This window comes from Sebastes umbrosus, chromosome 4 (assembly GCF_015220745.1).
Source record: "Sebastes umbrosus isolate fSebUmb1 chromosome 4, fSebUmb1.pri, whole genome shotgun sequence".
Lineage (NCBI taxonomy): Eukaryota > Metazoa > Chordata > Actinopteri > Perciformes > Sebastidae > Sebastes > Sebastes umbrosus.
Genome location: NC_051272.1, coordinates 26,669,793 through 26,689,591, shown reverse-complemented (window position 1 = coordinate 26,689,591; position 19,799 = coordinate 26,669,793). Strand labels below are relative to the sequence as shown.

At 40.4% G+C, this 19,799-nt stretch overlaps 1 pseudogene; it reads left to right on the top strand.

Moving 5' to 3' along the window:
• The first annotated feature begins 4,370 nt into the window (after window positions 1-4,370).
• On the top strand, window positions 4,371-17,189 carry LOC119486537 (annotated as a pseudogene).
• Window positions 17,190-19,799: the final 2,610 nt, after the last annotated feature.

Genomic DNA, 19,799 nt, shown 5'->3' with positions numbered 1-19,799 from the left:
AAATCAAGGTCATGGGAGCACCAGAATCTTTATCTCTTCAAGTGAGCCACTCTTAGTGATGATATTTAACCATAATTTCAAAGATAAATTAATCCATCTATTACCTGTTTCCATCAAATTTTTAATAAGACTTTTGTCCCCTAACTGTGCCTGAATTGGGACTGTCCCAGATATATTCCTTTCAATTTCTTTCCATCTCGCTTGGTAATCAGGATTACACCAACAATACAAAGTCCTCAATTGGGCTATATATTGGGATATATAATAATTTTTTAGGCAGGGGAGTGCAAGTCCTCCCTTATTCTTCGCCAATTGAAGAGTGTAAAATCTTATCCTTGGTTTTTTCCCTTGCCAAATATAACGTGAAATCAATTTATCCCATTCGTTGAATTGTTTATCAGTTATTTCAATTGGAAGAGTCTGAAACAAATATAATATCCTAGGCAAGATATTCATTTTTACTGACTCAATTCTTGACTCAAAACTTAATATTGGAATTAGATTCCATCTATTTATGTCTTCTTTTATTTTCTGATTTAACAGATTAAAATTTAAGGCATACAATTTTGTTAGGTCTTTTGGGATGTTTACTCCTAGATATCTAATGTGATCCAAATCCAAGTTTAATTGGAAATTAGAATTTATGGTCTGACTAGGCTTGTATTTGAAACTTAAAATTTGGGTCTTTAAAATATTCAATTTATAACCTGAAATGGAACTAAAAACCTCCAAAAATGACATTAATTTCAAAATTGAGCTCTCTGGGTTCGACAAGTTAATTAAAACGTCATCCACAAATAAAGAAATTTTATGATCTTGGTCCAACAATTTTATATCTGTAATATTTTAATCCTGAGTGAGTCTGCCTTTGCTGAATAAAACTCTGATCTAAACTTATTATTTGGGGGAGGATTTTTCCTAACCTCTTTGCGAAATTGTAGGTAAAGATCTTATAATCTTGATTCAGTACACTTATCGGCCGATAACTTCCACATTCAAGTTTATCTTTACGCTCTTTTGGTATCAAAAAATCACAGCTTCTCTCCAAGAAGGAGGAGTCATGCCAGTCCTAAGTACATGGTTAAACGTGTTCTTCATTTTGGGGGTCAGCAGATCTCTCATTTCCTTGTACCACTCAGAAGGAAAACCATCTGGTCCTGGTGCTTTATTAGGTTTTAAATTTGATATTGCCTCTTTAATTTCTTGATCCTTAATTTCACTAATGAGACACTCATTTTGTTCATCTGTCACCTTTGGTAGTTTAATCAGGTCAAAAAAAGGCTTCCATCTTCGTTTCATCTATTTTGGGCTGTGTATATACATTTTTATAAAAAGTTTCAAATGATCGTTGTATATCCTCTACTTTGCAGCGTATGGAATTTGTTGTAGGATCCTTTATTTTATAAATTGCATTTTCTGCTTGTTGCTTTTTTAATTTATAAGCGAGTAATTTAGCCAATTTTCCTCCTGCTTCATAATATCTTTGTTTTAAAAAAATCAGCTTTCTTTTAATATCGTCTGACAAGTTTTCATTTATTTCGTTCTTTTTCCTATGTATTTCCATTTTTGTTCTTTGATTCAGTGTCTTTTTATGTAGAGTCTCTAATTCTTTTAATTCTTTTTGTAACCGATCCAATTTTTCTTTTCTCTGCTTTTTCAATTTAGAGCAATAGCCTATAATTTTCCCCCTAAGAACGGCCTTGCAAGCATCCCAAAGAATCGGTGGGGAAACTTCCCCGTTGTCATTTTCCTCAAAATAGTCTTTAATATATTTCCTTATTTGCTGCATCATTTGATTTAGAATCACTGTGTTTAACCTCCAGATAGTTCTCTTCTTTTCAGAACCTAATAATAAATCCATAGAGATTGGGGCGTGGTCTGAGAAATCCATGGTCCCAATATTGCAATTTATCACCCAAAATAAATCTCTTTGAAATGTAAGAAAATAGTCAAGCCTGGAATAGACAGAGTACGGATGAGAATAAAAGGTATAGTCCCTCTTTGTCGGGTTCAAATCCCTCCATATGTCTGAGAGTCCTAGCTCTCCCATCATTCATTTTATATTTTTGGTAGTTTTCTTTTCTTCTGAATAATAAGATTTCGAAGTATCCAGGGTCATGTGAAGTCTGACATTAAAGTCCCCTCCCTCCCTCCCCCCCGCAAATTAGGATGCCCTGGGCCTCAGAGCTTATCAATTCAAAGATTTATTTATAGAATTTCCATTCAGATCCTGGGGGAGCATAGACATTCAGAAAAGTGACTAAAACACCTTGCAGATACCCCCGGACCAGAACAAATCGTCCATCAATATCTTTCTTTTCAAATGTGTTTGTGTTATTTTGATCTGGTCGTGTCCTCCGAGAGAGAGCAAATTTCAGATTTGGATCATTTGTGACACAGCTAAACAAAATTCTATAATCTTTATTGGAATGGCTGGCTATAACATGAAGAATGCTGCATACTTTTTTTTGAGGTACAGGTTTGGGCTGTTTTAAAGACAACAATGACCAACAATATATACCGGATGTAACCATCTGTAACATTTGAGGTCTGGAAAACTAGTAACCGTGCCCCCAATGTGCAAATATAAATAGGTCCCAAGCAAAGGCAATTGAGATAACAGCCAAAACATTCCAGAGACTTCAATATCAAGAATGTCTGAGAGCACTTAGATACTTCAGGAGGTTGGAGAAACTGTTTGAGGAGAAGGGAAAAATGGGTTTGGGTATTGTCATTGTAATTCCAACATTGAAATGTTGCATGGGATTAAATGCATAGGTGGCTTAATTCAAGATAAGTTCTTGCTTAAAATCTTTCTTTGGAGGCTAACGCTTTTGATTAAGACAGTTCAATGAATACTGGCATCCCAGCACAGCTTGAGGGTTTACTTTTGGCATTAATCAAATGCATCCAGCTAGAAAAGTCCAAAAGTGACCAAAAGTGTCAGAGAAGGGAGTTTTATGTGTTCAATAGGAAAGCATATATCAACTGCTCAGAGAATATTCAACCTCCACACTGAGATCACTGTTCTTCTATCAGATAAAGAGGAGTAGCCTAGATAGGGGATTAACTGATACTATTTCAAGGATCTTTGTTATTTTAATTGACCCCACCCTCTCCCTTGAGCCCCACATCCGCCAACTTGTCAAAATATCCTTCTACCACCTACGCAACATTGCAAAGATCCGACCCTCACTCACACCCCCCGCTGCCGAGAAGCTCATCCACGCCTTCATCTCCTCCCGCCTTGATTACTGCAACTCTCTCCTCTACGGCATCAGCACCACCTCCATCAATAAACCCCAGCTGGTCCAGAATGCAGCTGCCCGACTCCTCACCCACACCAAATCCTGGCATCACATTACCCCAGTACTCAAAGACCTCCACTGGCTCCCTGTCTCCCACCGGATCTCTTACAAAATCCTGACCCTCACCTACAAAGCCCTCCACCAACTTGCTCCCCCCGACCTCTCTGACCTCCTCTCCCCCTACCAACCCCAACGGTCCCTCAGATCCACCTCAGCTGGTCTACGTTCCACCCCCAAGTCCAACCTTCGCAGCTTTGGGGACAGAGCATTCTCAAGGGCAGCTCCCAAACTTTGGAACTCCCTCCCACAAGGCATTAGACAGTCTGATTCCCTCACCCTATTCCAGTCCTGCCTCAAGACCCATCTTTTCTCCTCTGCCTACTGCTAGCCCCCCCCCCTCCCCGTACCCATTTGTCCGTGTGTATGTATGAGAGTGCGCCTGTGTGTGTCGTCTGTCTCCTCTTTGTCTCACACCGTTTCCCCCGATAATGTAAAGCATCTTTGAGTTCTTTAAAAGCGCTATATAAGTTGAATTTATTATTATTATTATTATTAATTGTTTATTTTTTTCATAATAGTTTCTTTACATTACTGATTCTTGCTGTGGTTGTTTAGTGCTATGGTCACTGGTCACAATACTATGCTCATGCTGATTCAAAACTGAAAGACTTTATCATGCTTACTAGTAAAAAAAAAATTATTACTTTAGTCATTCATGACATACTTATATTATTTTGTTTAAATTGTACGATCACAATAAGATTCTGTAAATTAAAAATTATTACACAACTTATACTTTAAAAACAATTACTTTTAAAAATAAATATGTATTATAATTTAAACAGTTTAGGAAAATAGAACACTGATGTATTTTTAAATTAGTATACCTTATATAAATGTTGTTCAAGAGCCTTAAATAAACTTTAAATTGAAGTAATGACTAAGCAAAAATACAGACTTGGCCATAATAACTGAAACCTGAAACATCAGCTGATACAATTTCAACTTACGTTTTCTTCCTGCCTGCCAGCCCCACCACATTTGGTATGTATACCATAATTAACTTCTACTGTGTCATCAAAACCTGATTCAATATAAAGGCTACTTGAGAACACAACCGTGTGTGCCACTGAAGACCTGAGTTCCTCCTTGTGGTAAGACTTTATGCTCTTAATCTTGAGACCATTTTAATTTGTTCTTCATTAAAGAAATAAGTTATGTTAATAGAATCATTTGTTGAGTAAAACTTGTTTTTACACCTACTTAATAACAATAAAACCTGTTTTGAACAGGATTGGTGAATACTGTTGACATAGAGGTGGTCAGGTAAGGACAACTTTCAAATGTTTAACTTTTCTTTACAAGCGTTTACTACTTATGTAAAATTGTCTCATTCATTGCATGTCTAGAGTTATTCATCCAAACATTTTGACAAAACACAACAATATGTTAGTATTTATTCTCAGTAAAATCTAAGTCTGAAAAGGACTTTGAGTAAAGTTGAAGCCCACCTGTACAGTAACGATACACAGACATGGATTCAGTATGGATATGTTTACTATTGAGCAGAATTTAGAGAATGCTGTTTAATTACATGCCCTTAAAACATTGGTATAATGTTGGCAGTTCCTTTAAAATTATTTAACAGACATCAGCCGGCACCATGAGTACGGACGCGGAGATGGCCCAATATGGCAAGGCTGCCATTTACCTTCGTAAACCAGAGAGGGAGAGGATTGAGGCTCAAACTGCACCATTTGATGCCAAAAGTGCCTGCTACGTGGCCGATGCCAAGGAGCTGTACTTGAAGGGAACGATCATCAAGAAAGATGGTGACAAAGTCACCGTCAAAGTCATTACCACTCAGGAGGTTGGTATCATAAAGTCGGAGTCAACTGGGTTTTCAATATGATCAGTTCTCATTGTGACAAATATTGTGTTACAGGAAAAGACAGTTAAAGAAGCTGACGTCTCTCCAATGAACCCTCCAAAGTATGACAAGATTGAGGACATGGCCATGATGACCCATCTCAATGAAGCCTCTGTGCTGTATAACCTCAAAGAGCGTTATGCAGCATGGATGATCTACGTAAGACAATCTGCTTTATGAGAAAAGACAACTATTGAAAATGGCTATACTAGTAGGAAACATAGTTAACGGGTGAATATCTATGATCACTTTCAGACCTACTCTGGGTTGTTCTGTGCCACTGTGAACCCCTACAAGTGGCTCCCAGTGTACGATGCTGAATGTGTAGCTGCCTATAGAGGCAAGAAGCGTATGGAGGCTCCACCCCACATCTTCTCTGTCTCTGACAACGCTTATCAGTTCATGGCGACTGGTAAGTCATGACTATAACAATGTAGAATTTGTCACTATGAGGTTTCTGTTGCAGTAAAACATAGTTAATTCCTTTGTTTTGGATTCAACAGATAGGGAGAACCAGTCTGTCTTGATCACGTAAGTTTGTTACATTTACATTTGTTGACTGTGTTTAACATAGTCAAATATCTTGATCAAATACTTATATATCTGTGTCCATACCTAGTGGAGAGTCTGGTGCTGGAAAGACTGTGAACACCAAGCGTGTCATCCAGTACTTTGCAACAATCTCAGTTGAGGGGGCCAAGAAGAGGGACACTTCAAAGGTATGTTACTGATGATTACAATTCAAGGATCTTTACCTAAGGAATATTTTTTCCAGAGAAAAATAAAGTCATTAACCAAAAATAAATTCTAAACCTGGATTATAGGGGTCACTGGAGGATCAGATTATTGCAGCCAATCCCCTGCTGGAGGCCTATGGTAACGCCAAAACTGTGAGGAATGACAACTCTTCTCGTTTTGTAAGTATGAAATGATTTCTACAAATGAGAGAGGTCTTGTTAAAGATTGCCTATGTGGAGGGACATTAAACATCCCTTTGTTCCAAACAGGGTAAATTCATCAGAATCCATTTCGGCGCAACTGGCAAACTGGCTAGTGCTGATATTGAGACATGTAAGTAACAATCCTCAAAGTACATACAAATGACTGGAATTGACAATTGACCGAGCTGTGACTTACGAACAATATTTTTAGATCTGCTGGAGAAGTCTAGAGTGTCATTCCAGCTTCCTGATGAGAGGGGCTACCACATCTTCTATCAGATGATGACCGCCCACATACCGGAGCTGATTGGTAAACAGATTGAGAATTTGCACGTTTAACATACTTATAGTTTTCATATGAAAAAAATGTTATGAACATTTTCACCCTTTTTTGATTTCCAGATTTGGCACTCATCACAACCAACCCCTACGACTTCCCAATGTGCAGCATGGGTCAGATCACTGTGGCCAGCATTGATGACAAAGTTGAGCTGGAAGCCACTGATGTGAGTGATCATCACTTCAAAATATTTAAATATATTCTGCATTAAATACAACATCAAAAGTGCATTTTCTACAATGATTATGTTTTGTGTGGACACATCTTTTGTACTCAGAATGCTATTGATATCCTGGGCTTCACTAATGAAGAGAAGACGAGCATCTACAAGAATACTGGTGCTGTCCTCCACCATGGTAGCATGAAGTTCAAGCAGAAGCAGCGTGAGGAGCAGGCTGAGCCAGACGGCACAGAGGGTGAGTATTTAATGTCAGCTCAAAGTGAATAGCTTGGGAACAACAGTAAAAAAAGTTTAATCATACTTGTTTCTGTTCATATCATGATGGAAATCACTGAATTATTTTCAGAGGCTGACAAGGTTGCTTACTTGCTGGGTCTGAACTCGGCTGACATGCTGAAGGCTCTGTGCTATCCCAGAGTGAAAGTCGGAAATGAGTATGTCACCAAGGGACAAACTGTACCTCAGGTAAACATAAATTATCAATATCCAATATCCTACTATTTAGTTAGTTCTACTAAAATAAGGTAGTGTAGGATTTATTAGAAACAAAGAAATGCAATGTCAGTGTTCAATTTATTACTATTTTCGATAAGTTTTACACATTGAACGCTAAATGCATAATGCAGAATAAGTCAAGGACCATCTTAGATGGATTTTTTGTTTCATTTATCTCACAAATTAAAAATACTAGTAATCCATTATTTTACAAAATGATTGACTGACAATCAAATAACATCCTTGTTTTTATTTAGGTGAATAACTCAGTGACTGCCCTCGCCAAGTCTATCTATGAGAAGATGTTCTTGTGGATGGTCATCCGTATCAACCAGATGTTGGACACTAAACAGGCGAGGCAGTTCTACATCGGTGTCCCTGGATATCGCTGGCTTTGAAATCTTTGATGTAAGCTTCATTTCCAACAATTGACCAGCCAATACTTTCAATGACAGAATCATTCTTATTGCCTACAAGAGATTATACTGAGTATTGTCTCCTCGCAGTTCAACACCACTGGAGCAGCTGTGCATCAACTTCACCAATGAGAAACTGCAACAGTTTTTCAACCACACCATGTTTGTCCTGGAGCAAGAGGAGTACAAGAAGGAGGGTATTATCTGGGAGTTCATTGACTTTGGCATGGACTTGGCTGCCTGCATCGAGCTGATTGAAAAGGTAATCACTTCTTTTTGTGATTATATGTAATTGTTCTTAATTTGATGTAATGTATCACTTAATGACACTTGTTCCAACTTTTTTCAAGCCCATGTGTATCTTCTCCATCCTTGAAGAGGAGTGCATGTTCCCCAAGGCCACAGACACATCCTTCAAGAACAAGCTGTATGACCAGCATCTTGCAAAAACAAAGCATTTGAAGAAGCCAAAGCCCGCCAAAGGCAAGGTTGAGGGCCACTTCTCCCTGGTGCACTATGCTGGTACCGTGGACTACAATATCTCTGGCTGGCTGGACAAGAACAAGGATCCACTGAATGAGTCTGTCATTCAGCTGTACCAGAAGTCATCAGTGAAACTGCTGCCTGTTCTGTATCCTCCTGTTGTTGAGGTATGAAAGTTTCCACAGTAAACTAAAACATATTTTAAGGTTATAGATACTGAATGTTTCAACAGTAGCATGTGTTCATATAAATTTGATGTGTTGTTCTAAAAAAGCATGTCTACTTAAAATTATCAACAGAGGCTTCCAAGAAGGGAGGCAAGAAGAAGGGTGGTTCTATGCAGACTGTGTCTTCACAGTTTTAGGGTAAGGTTTAACTTTGCAAATTTATCCTATATATCTCAGTTTACAGTCAAGTTCACAATTGTGGCATTTTATGACAAAAGTCACCATTTTACATCTACAGGAGAACTTGGGCAAGCTGATGACTAACTTGAGGGCCACCCATCCTCACTTTGTGCGCTGCCTGATTCCCAATGAGTCAAGACTCCAGGTACATAGAGATCATAATCTCGACACTTTGTTGGTATGGTTTACTTAAAATGGGGCCGCTTCAACTGAGGACTATTTATTCAAAGAAGTTGTTATGAAATGTCTTTTTTACAGGTCTCATGGAGAACTTCCTGGTTATCCACCAGCTCAGGTGTAACGGTGTGCTGGAGGGTATCAGAATCTGCAGAAAAGGTTTTCCCCAGCAGAATCATCTATGCTGACTTCAAACAGAGGTATCAATGGACATTTTAATAACATTTTGATGCAGATTATTGAAATAAAATGCTCACACTGACCATTAATTATCTCATAAAAGGTTACAAGGTACTGAATGCCAGTGTCATCCCTGACGGACAGTTCATTGACAACAAGAAGGCTTCAGAGAAGCTGCTTGGGTCAATTGATGCTTCCTCATGATGAGTACAAATTCGGACACACCAAGGTAAGCACTTGATTTCCTTATTTTACTGAAGAATAATTACCAAGGAGGTTAAGTTATTCAGTCCAGTGTGTTTGATTGTTTTTCGGTTAACCCTTTGAGACCCACAATAGACCATTTCTTTGTCTTTTTTTGGGGGGGGTGCGGGGGACAGTGGGTCTTTAGGGGAAGATAGCAGGTCAGCAGTATATGTCACATAGTGGTAAATCATCTGAAAGCTGGGAACCTGAATATAAATTGCAGATGCAGCTCAGCACTGTGTGTCTAGTTGTTCCAATCATGAATCAGAAATAAACATGAAATAAATGTGAAATTTTATCTTAGAAATCTTAGAACTTTGGCGTTAGGTGATGTCTGCAAGAATTGCATTTTTTGGCGATTTGATGGCGAGCACTTCTGTTCTGGAAACTGCTCAGAAACCCCCTTCTTGTCAATATACCGAGGAAAACCATTAAGACACTGACCTGCCCTATGGTCTCTCGTGTCTGGTTTTAAAGTTTCATGAGGCTGTGATTATCCTAGAGGTCACCACAAGTCATTTTAAACAGTAAGGTCAAATTACTAAAGAAAATGGTCTCACTGTATGAAATGGCTACTATGGGACTAACATCATCAAACATGAATACAATTGGGCTCATTGGATCCACAAGAGTCTCAGCTTTACATTGATACCCAACTTTATGCAATTCCAAGACTGTTTTAGGGACCCCAGTATGCAGAAATATTCAAACACATCATTTTTAGAATAACCGAAAATAACAGATTTATACTACATTCAACAAACTGCATGGTTTTTGCCCAAAATTGCATAGGATTGTCATAAAGTTAGCATGTCTGTAAAGCTGGTGGGCAGCAGAGTCCTGCCGTGTGTTTGGCAGAGCTAACAGCTCACAGGGCTAATAGAGCTAACAGAGCTTACGGAAACTAAACACACAGCAGGACTGAAATTTTCTGTTCAGAGGAAGCATTACACAGTGAACTGCAGTTTAGCTGCAGACAGCCGGTGCAGACAGCTGCAACAATGATAGTGTATCTACATATGAGTGAAAAAGGCTTCCGATATGCTTGCGTACTAAACGAAAAATGATCCTTGTTTGTTTGTTTGTTTGTTTGTTTTTACAGGGTGTGAAGTATTCGCTATCAGAGTTCATCCTACATTCATTTTTTAATTTTTGTCTTGTTCAGGTGTTCTTCAAGGCCGGTCTGCTGGGTACCCTTGAAGAAATGAGGGATGAAAAACTGTCATCTCTGGTCACCATGACTCAGGCTTTGTGCCGTGGTTACGTCATGAGAAAGGAATATGTGAAGATGACAGAGAGGAGGCATGTTTTAAAACAGCTCAATCTGAATGATGATATGAAAGATGACAAGCAACATTGTCCATAACAGCTACTCTTCTCTGCAGGGAAGCCATATATACCATCCAGTACAATGTCCGCTCATTCATGAATGTGAAACACTGGCCATGGATGAAGGTGTACTACAAGATCAAGCCTCTGCTGAAGAGTGCTGAAACTGAGAAGGAGCTGGCAAATATGAAGGAGAACTATGATAAGATGAAAACTGACTTGGCTACTGCCCTGGCAAAGAAGAAGGAACTGGAGGAGAAGATGGTGTCCATTCTGCAGGAGAAGAATGATCTGCAGCTGCAAGTCGCATCTGTAAATACACATCAACAGGCAGTTATGCTTTTTTCACGTTTTTCAATGTAATGTGCTAACATCTATTTTCATAAAATGGACTAGGAAGGAGAGAATCTGTCAGACGCTAGAGGAGAGATGTGAGGGACTTATCAAGAGTAAGATCCAGATGGAGGCCAAACTCAAAGAGACAACTGAGAGACTGGAGGATGAAGAGGAAATCAATGCTGAGCTCACTGCCAAGAAGAGAAAGCTGGAGGATGAATGCTCTGAGCTCAAGAAGGATATTGATGACCTGGAGCCTTACCTTGGCCAAAGCTGGAGAAGGAGAAACATGCACTGAGAACAAGGTTCGCAATTAATAATCAGTCCATCAGATCAAGTACAATTATAGTGATTACCATTTATTGACACGTACTTTCTTGGTACACTTAGGTGAAGAACCTGACCGAGGAGATGGCCTCTCAGGATGAGAGCATTGCTAAGCTGACAAAGAAAGAAAGCCCTTCAGGAGGCTTCATCAGCAGACTCTTGATGACCTGCAGGCTGAGGAAGGACAAGTCAATACTCTGACCAAGGCCAAGGACCAAGCTTGAGCAGCAAGTGGATGATGTAAGTTTTAGAAAGGACATTTGAATTGGAAAAGCAAGTTTCTTCTTGAATGTGATAATTAAAAACTCATATTATTTTGTACAGCTTGAAGGTTCTCTGGAGCAAGAAAAGAAGCTGCGTATGGACCTTGAGAGAGCCAAGAGGAAGCTTGAGGGTGATCTGAAACTGGCCCAGGAATCCGTCATGGATCTTGAAAATGACAAGCAGCAGTCTGATGAGAAACTTAAAAGTAATATAGTTTTTTAATTTGTACAACAATCATTTTTCTTAAAATTGTGGTCAACTGCATGAACTCTATACTTTAACTATCACTCTACAGGAAGGACTTTGAAATCAGTCAGCTCCTTAGCAAGATTGAAGATGAGCAGTCAATGGGTGCTCAGCTTCAGAAGAAGATCAAGGAGCTTCAGGTGACATATTGTGTTACACAAAACATTACTGTATACATTTCCTATTTTGTGTATTAAAAGTGAAAGTTTACTGAAAGACACTACATCTACATTCAACAGGCCCGTATTGCGGAACTGGAGGAGGAGATTGAGGCTGAGCGCGCTGCTCGTGCCAAGGTTGAGAAGCAGAGAGCTGACCTCTCCAGGGAACTTGAGGAGATCAGTGAGAGGCTGGAGGAGGCCGGTGGTGCCACTGCTGCTCAGATTGAGATGAACAAGAAGCGGGAGGCGAGTCCAGAAGCTCCGTCGTGACCTTGAGGAATCCACTCTGCAGCATGAAGCCACTGCTGCTGCTCTTCGCAAGAAGCAGGCTGACAGCGTTGCTGAGCTGGAGAGCAGATTGACAACCTCCAGCGTGTCAAGCAGAAGCTTGAGAAGGAAAAGAGTGAATACAAGATGGAGATTGATGACCCTCTCCAGCAACATGGAGAACGTTGCTAAAGCAAAGGTACACAATGCATTACATGCTATTTTACTACACAAATTAGAATTGTAAATAAGGTAATAACATTATAAATAAAATCTGATCACGGTTCTCATTTGTCTTTTTCCTCATTAGGGAAATCTTGAAAGAGTGTGCCGTACTCTTGAGGACCAATTTAGCGAACTGAAGACCAAGAATGAATGAAAATGTCCGTCAAATTCAATGACTCAAATGCACAGAAAGCACGTCTCCTGACAGAAAATGGTATCTACAAGTTATCCATGAATGAAATGTTTTGTAGGTTATTGAGAGGACAAAACATAACTAATGTATTGAGACATCTTCCACACTAGGTGAGTTCGGCCGTCAATTGAAGAGAAAGAAGCTCTCGTCTCCCAGCTGACCAGAGGCAAACAGGCCTACACACAGCAGATTGAGGAGCTGAAGAGAACGACTGAAGAGGAGGTTAAGGTAAGAAACCACAACTAAGTGTGTATTTGTATTATTTGTTTGGGATGAGGACATTTTGTGAATTCAATAATATTTCCTTACACCAGGCCAAGGAATGCTCTTGCCCATGGACTGCAATCAGCTCGCCATGACTGTGATCTGCTGAGGGAGCAGTTTGAGGAAGAGCAGGAGGCCAAAGCTGAACTGCAGCGTGGAATGTCCAAGGCCAACAGCGAGGTGGCTCAGTGGAGATCTAAGTATGAAACTGATGCTATCCAGCGCACTGAGGAGCTTGAGGAATCCAAGTGAGTAACATTCAAACAATTAAATGGCCAATTCAGAAGTGAAGCATTTTAGCATAACTCAACTGACAACTGCATTGTTTTTGTCCAATACTTGCATTTAAACAATGGTATCCAATCATTTTAAATGTGTTCAGTGTATTATTTTGGGGCATACATTTAGAATATAGCATCTTTCATATGTTCATTTAGGTTCTAAAAAAGATGTAATTATTTGTATTTAATATATGCAACAATATCTGGAATAAGTATTTGTAACTTTAACAATTGACTGAGAGACAAATCTTACCTTTTCCAAACAGGAAAAAGCTGGCCCAGCGCCTTCAGGAGGCTGAGGAACAGATTGAGGCAGTGAATTCCAAGTGTGCTTTCTCTGAGAAAACCAAACAGAGGCTACAGAGTGAGGTGGAGGACCTCATGATTGATGTGGAGAGGGCCAATAGTTCTGGCTGCCAACCTGGACAAGAAGCAGAGAAACTTTGACAAGGTAGCATTGTTACTTTGTGTGGCCAGGCCATACAAACAATGACAGAGATATATTTATTTGTCTTGATGTTGCTAACCAACTGAACTCTATTAATTGTGACATTAAGGTGTTGGCAGAGTGGAACAGAAGTACGAGGAGGGTCAGGCAGAGCTTGAGGAGCACAGAAGGAGGCTCGTTCTCTCAGCACTGAGCTGTTCAAGATGAAGAACTCTTATGAGGAAACTCTGGATCACCTGGAGACCATGAAGCGTGAAAACAAGAACCTGCAACGTGAGTTTTATATTATGTAACCGAATATTGTATTAGACGCATGTGTGTAGAATTAAGTGTTCTATTTTACTTTTTCTTTTTTTTTTAAATTATTATTTTGGGGCATTTTTTAAGCTGTTTTATTGATAGGACAGTGGATAGAGTCTTGGAAAGGGGGAGAGAGAGAGATGACATGCGGAAAGGTTCCACAGGCCGGATTCGAACCCGGGTCCACCGCTGTCAGGACGGAGCCTTGGCCACACATGGGCGCCCGATCTACCAACTGAGCTAAGCCAGGCGCCCTTCCATTTTACATTTAAGGCTTAATCATATCAAACACATGTATCTCTCTGCAGAGGAGATCTCTGATCTGACTGAACAAATTGGTGAGACTGGCAAGAGCATCCATGAGCTGGAGAAGACCAAGAAGCAGTGGAGACGGAGAAGTCTGAGATCCAGACAGCTCTTGAGGAGGCTGAGGTAAAAAAATTCTAGGGAGATCTTATGAAAAAAAAAAATCATGGACAAATGTACAATAAAAGGTTTGAAGGCATATATGAATATTTCATTCTTTGACATCATCAGGGAACTCTGGAACACGAAGAGTCTAAGATCCTGCGTGTCCAACTGGAGCTCAACCAGATTAAGGGTGAGGGCGACAGGAAGCTGGCAGAGAAAGATGAGGAGATGGAGCAGATTCAAGAGGAACAGCCAGAGGGTGATTGACTCCATGCAGAGCAATCTGGATTCTGAGGGTCAGGAGCAGGAACGATGCCCTGAGAATCAAGAAGAAGATGGAGGGAGACCTGAATGAGATGGAGATTCAGCTGAGCCACGCCAATCGCCAGGCAGCTGAGTCCCAGAAGCAGCTGAGGAATGTTCAAGCACAGCTGAAGGTATTGTAAGACACACAGTTGTTGCACAGACTATGGTCAGTGCAGGTACATTTTGGCATTCATGTGAATATTTTCCTGGAATGTTTTCACTAGGATGCACAACTGCATCTTGATGATGCTGTCAGAGCCCAGGAAGACTTCAAGGAACAAGCTGCTATGGTGGATCGCAGGAACGGTCTCATGTTGGCTGAAATTGAGGAACTTAGAGCTGCTCTGGAACAGACAGAGAGAAGCCGCAAGATCGCTGAGCAGGAGCTTGTGGACGCCAGTGAGCGTGTTGGGACTTCTGCACTCTCAGGTGAACAAACCCAATCATTTCTTCAATAATTAAAAATCGAATTAGATTCTAAATAATGTGAGGCACATGATAAATTTAAATGACTAAATCTTTTTCAACTTTTAGAACACAAGCCTTCTGAACACCAAGAAGAAGCTTGAGTCTGACCTGGTCCAGGTCCAGGGTGAAGTGGATGACATTGTTCAGGAAGCAAGAAATGCAGAGGAGAAGGCCAAGAAGGCCATCACTGATGTAGGTTTAAATTCAATTTGGTCTTACTTCTACTCCAATGTGTTTTTTCAAGATATTTCTCATTAGTATTTTATGCTGTCTCCTTTAGGCTGCTATGATGGCTGAGGAGCTGAAGAAGGAGCAGGATACTAGCGCTCACCTGGAGAGGATGAAGAAGAACCTGGAGGTCGCTGTTAAGGACCTACAGCACCGCCTGGATGAGGCTGAGAACCTGGCCATGAAGGGTGGCAAGACAGCAGCTCCAAAAACTGAGTCTAGGGTAAGATTGGTCTATGTTAAGATTTGTGCAGTCAAACAAATGTAGGAAAATATATGGATTCTAAATATTCTATGAATATTCTGTTTTTTTTCAAAGGTGCGTGAGCTGGAGGCAGAGGTTGAAGCTGAGCAGAGACGTGGAGCTGATGCTGTCAAGGGTGTCCGCAAATATGAGAGGAGGGTGAAGGAGCTCACCTATCAGGTACAGTCACTTTTAAAGTTAACATACAAATCAACTTATGTTGATTTAACTTATTACTAAAAAGATGTCAAGATGTACTTTATATTTACTTTAAAATAAACTTCCACAGACTGAAGAGGACAAGAAAACGTTACCAGGCTGCAGGATCTGGTTGACAAGTTGCAGCTCAAAGTGAAGGCTACAAGAGGCAGTCTGAGGAGGCGGGTAAGGAAAACTTATTTCTTTTCATCACTGAAAACTTGATAATGTGGCAGATTTATTTCACACAAAGCAGACATTTTGTCTTTTAGGACATTAACAAATGTCAATCTCTGTGTTTTTTCAGGAGGAGCAGGCCAACACTCATCTGTCCAAGTGCAGGAAGGTCCAGCATGAGCTGGAGGAGGCCGAGGAGCGTGCTGACATTGCAGAGTCACAGGTCAACAAGCTGAGAGCCAAGAGCCGTGACTCTGGCAAGGTAAATATATACACAATTTCGCTTCATGAAAATTAAATCAAACAAAATTCCTCTACTCTAACTTATGTCACACAATGCTTTAGTTATGGCTGAAAAAAATGACCATTATAGCCTTTAAAAGGACTCTACTTGCAGGACTTTGTAACTTCTTACACGTATAAATCAACCGAGTTAGTGTCCCATGCGCGCTCGCATATTGCTCGCATATTGCTCGCATATGCGCACTCTCGCATATGCGCGCTCGCGCTGTGACTACGCTGTTAAGGCAAGACTCCAACACAAACTACACAGAAGCACAAAACCGCAATGTTATATCTAATGAAGCCCGTCTTGCAAAACAATGTTGGCCGCGGTCGTAGTACGCAGGGGAGACTGTAGCTTTTGGTCTCCAGGGCCGGAGTCTCTGCTGTACTCTTGCTCCTCTGCTCCTCTGCCTGCCTGCTTGCCTTCACTCAGCTCGCTCCACCTCACATTCATGCGCGCATACTACACACTGCAGAAGACTTCGTAGCCTGAGAATATCTAGTGAATGTACAGTGGACGTTTTGTGCAGAAATAAATGCTGAAGCTCCTCCAGACCAACAGAGGTTTTTCCGTGTCTTGTGGAAATGACGGGCTCCGCAGCGACAAACGTTATCGTCTCCGACCGGGTGCCAGGTCTCCCTCCCACCGCGGTCGGGAGGCTGAAGCAGAAAAAGCCAACACTAGGATCAGCAATGATTCATGGAGAGACCTTCGTCTGGTTAGCTAACATTACTGCAAAGCAGGTGAAATATAGAGTGATATTGTGGTTTTTAGCTGACGTGTGTCGCCTCACTGTTTTGACCGATGCTCGTTCATGTCTATTTAGAGCGAGCAAGCGAGAGCCCCGACTCTGACTTCGTTGAATTAGCGGCACAGGTGTCGCTGTAACAAGCATTCTCATTCTTACAAACAGGCCCTTAAGCTTCATAAACTTAACGATAGACAAAAGCTTTTAGAGAGTATGATGTGTATGCAGGCACATATTGTATGCACTGTATGTATTAATTGTTTTATGTTTTTACAGGGAAAAGAGGCAGCTGAGTAAAGCACTTCATCTGATGGGCTGTTTCTAATCATACAATATGATGTGAAATATACCACAATAAAACTAATTTTTGATCCTAAATTGCATTGTCTGTGTTATTTTGATCCAGTCGTGTCCTCTGAAAGAGAGCAAATTTCAGATTTGGATCATTTGTGACACAGCTAAACAAAATTCTATAATTCCAGTGTGCCTAGAAGCACAAGGCAAAGCCTTGTGCAAAGCACACTGGTCTATTATTCGACGCGTTTATTTCTTATTCTGACTTCTTCCGTGTGTGTTTTTTAGCACGCTACTCCTCCCGCAGCGTTGCCAGCACCTGTACAAAAAATACATCAAAACGTGCGGAATGAGCGGGAATCGAGTGCTATGACCTGACTAAGAGATTCGCGCAGCGGTTTCCGAGAAAAACGCACGATAGCGCGATTATTTCTCCATAGGAATGCATTGAAAATCGACGTGAAGAGTGCTCAAAAATACTCCTCTTTGGGGCCATACAGAGTTGCCATACTTTAATGTAGAAACATGATTAAAAGTTTAAACGGGTCACGAGACTTGGGACTTTATTTGGCCAAATGGAAATTTTTTGATAGCTGGCACAGTTTTCACGAAATCGCAGTTTACGTTTTGTGAAATTTTCAGACCGTTTCAGATTTTATAATGGGTGTGTATTGCGTGGGTCGTTAAGGGCTAGAGTGTGTGACATCATCGCTAGAGTGCGGGAAAGCTTTGAAATCTTTTGAAAATTTTCCGAACAAATTGCTCTGTAGCCCACAACGTCCACTCCTCATACATAATTAATACATCAAAACGTAGGTATTTTTGTGCCGGTCGCAAACATGTAGCTATGGAATCAGTCGGACTTACACATTTGGCGACACATGCCTGAACGTGAGAGCAAACTGCAGGCTTCGCTCCCTATAGGGCCCCATATTAAATTTCACAGAATTTTTTGGATCAGAGAAAAAAGTTACTACTTTTCGAAACTGCCGTCGAGGTCACATTTTTGAAACTACAGACCCAAATATCGCACCATTTGTTCATCAGAGACTCCTAACTGGTCTCATGAACAATCTAAGCGATAGGAGTCACGGTTTCTGTCGTAGAAGTACTTTTATGACATGTACGTCTCTGGTTAACTCCTATTATAAACTGCTCCACTGCAGCAGTGGCCAATCACCACGGCAACTTCAGATTGCTGCTAGACAGCTGATTCACATTAGCCAATCAGAGCAGGCTGACTAACACACCCACACACACACACACACACTATTTACTGTATCACGCCATTTCAGTGAGCCAGCATGCTCTAAACCAGGGCTTCAATGGATCAGGGCCATAATTAATGTGATCAATTACACCTGTGATTAAAAGCCCCACCAACTCTCATTGTATGATAACAGGAACTAGGTATTCACCTACTTTTCAAAATAAAAACCCTCAACTCTTACTGTATGTTAACAGGAAACTAAACACTCCTCACGGCCCCCAATCACCATGGCAACCACTGACAGACGCACGCAGCGAAAGGGCCTACAGTGATGACCTCACTATGGACAGACAGTCTGAATTCTGCCCCCCCCCCCCTCCACACACACACCACCCCTAGCCCCCACCCATCCCCCCAGCACCAGGCACACTGGTCAAAATTTCTTGCGAAATTTTCTAGTCTTTATTGGAATGGCTGGCTATAACATGAAGAATGCTGCATACTTTTTTTGAGGTACAGGTTTGGGCTGTTTTAAAGACAACAATGACCAACAATATATACCTGATGTAACCATCTGTAACATTTGAGGTCTGGAAAACTAGTAACCATGCCCCCAATGTGCAAATATAAATAGGTCCCAAGCACAGGCAATTGAGATAACAGCCAAGACATTCCAGAGACTTCAATATCAAGAATGTCTGAGAGCACTTAGATACTTCATGAGGTTGGAGAAACTGTTTGAGGAGAAGGGAAAAATGGGTTTCACTATTGTCATTGTAATTCCAAAATTGAAATGCTGCATGGGCATAAATGCATAGGTGGCTTAATTCAAGATAAGTTCTTGCTTAGAATCTTTCTTTCGGAGGCTAACACTTTTGAATGAGACAGTTAAATGAATTCTGGCATCCCAGCACAGCTTGAGGGTTTACTTTTGGCCATTAATCAAAATGCATCCAGCTAGAAAAGTCCAAAAGTGACCAAAAGTGTCAGAAAGGGAGTTTTATGTGTTCAATAGGAAAGCATATATCAACTGTTCAGAGAATATTCAACCTCCACATTGAGATCACTGTTCTTCTATCAGATAAAGAGGAGTAGCCTAGATAGGGGATTAACTGATACTATTTCAAGGATCTTTGTTATTTTAATTGTTTATTTTTTTTCGTAATAGTTTCTTTACATTACTTATTCTTGCTGTGGATTGTTTAGTGCTATGGTCACTGGTCACAATACTATGCTCATGCTGAATTCAAAACTGAAAGACTCAATCACGCTTAGTAGTAAAATAAAAAATACTTACTTTAGTCATTCATGACATACTTTATTATTTTGTTTAAATTGTATGATCACAATAAGGTTCTGTAAATTAAAAATGACTATACAGTTGTACTTTTAAAAACAATTACTTTTTAAAAAATAAATATGTATTATAATTTAAACAGTTTAGGAAAATAGAACACTGATGTATTTTTAAATTAGTATACCTT